The following is a 1,482-nucleotide window of genomic DNA, read 5'->3' on the forward strand; positions in this document are numbered from 1 at the left end:
CTAGGGTTTCATCGAGGGCCAGGCTTTGGCCGGCCGTTAGCTCCAGGATCTTGTTTCCTCCTCCAGCTCCCAGCTGCACTCACAGCCCCCCCAGCCTAAAGCTGGCTCTGCAGCATGACTTGCCCCAAGCTGGTCTGAGGGGACAGGGGATGGCAAGTGCTGTGGGGCAGGACCTACGCTCAGGGGATCTGGAAAGGGGGTCCCTCAGTCCTGCCCACTGCTGCAATGGTGCTGGGGCCCAGGCTCTCAGGATGCAGCTTGTGGCTGGCCCTGTGATGTGCAGGGCTTGGCTCAGCCATGGGTGCAGCACCTTACACGTGCTGGGGAGCCTGGCAGCTTGTAGAGCTGCTCTGGGGTCCCCATCTTGTCACAGCCCCTCGCAGGGCTGCTGGGGGGACCCCAGCCCCAGCGGCATGCTTGCAGCCCACATCCGCAGCCCTGCTCCCCTCTCTTGGGATGAGCCCCCGTTCCGGCACAGCAGGCAGAGGCAGGAGAGAAACCTGCCTGCCCGGGAAGGATCCCAGCTGTCCACTAATGTGCCAGAACCAATGCATTTTGCATAGCCCTGAATGGGGCATTCACACGCTGGATGGCAAACTGACCAGCCCGCCCACAGGCCAGGACTACCATAGCCCTGAATGGGCCATTCACACGCTGGATGGCAAACTGCCCAGCCTGCCCACAGGCCAGGACTAGGGGTGGACGCAAATGGGTGCATGGGAAGGGGGCTGTGCCGAGTTTGCCCCCACCTCGCTCCAGGCTGGCGCCTCCATGCTTGGGCAACATGGTGGATAGGCAGTGCCCCATGCTTGGCATGGTTTGCACTGCTCTTGCTTGCTGGGTGCTGCCCCTTCTCAGGAAGATGAGGCCACAGCTTGAAGTTCATTAATCCTTTGTGCCAGGTGAGGGGGTACAAGGGGACATGGTAAATGGGGACGTGCCACCCCCTGCCATGGCCTTGCTGCTTTTCTGCTCCCTTATCGAGCATGCCGTGGGTGCAGGCAGTGCCTTGTCCCCCTGGCCCAACTCACACCAGCTCAGCCCAGAGATGCTTTTGGGGTCCTGGTGGTGCCCAGAACTGTGCCCGCCCACCTGCCCTGGCACCGGGAGCTGCTCCTCACCCCATCCTCAGGCACCAGTGCATCCTGCGTCACTGCAGCAGTGGGTGCCAGGGCGCTGTGGGCACCAGGGAGCCGGGGCTGGGGCAGGGAGGCAGCCCCCGGGTGTCCCGCAGCCCCACGACAACTGGAGGTGTTTTTTATTGTTTAACATTCCTGGTATTTTCTGTCAGGGCTGAACCAATTGTCCTTAATCCGCCAGGCTCTGCTGGCCAAACAAGTGTGGCTGACCCACCAGCATCCTGTCCGCACGAACAGGCCCCTTTTGTGAGGGGGATTTAGTGTGTAGCCCAGTAAATCCCGCTGGTTTCCTGAGGCAGCGTTCCCACACACCACTGCCACCCCCTCACCCCCCGCTGCCTGC

Source organism: Nestor notabilis, unplaced genomic scaffold (assembly GCF_000696875.1).
Source record: "Nestor notabilis isolate BGI_N333 unplaced genomic scaffold, ASM69687v1 scaffold19018, whole genome shotgun sequence".
Classification (NCBI taxonomy): Eukaryota; Metazoa; Chordata; class Aves; order Psittaciformes; family Psittacidae; genus Nestor; species Nestor notabilis.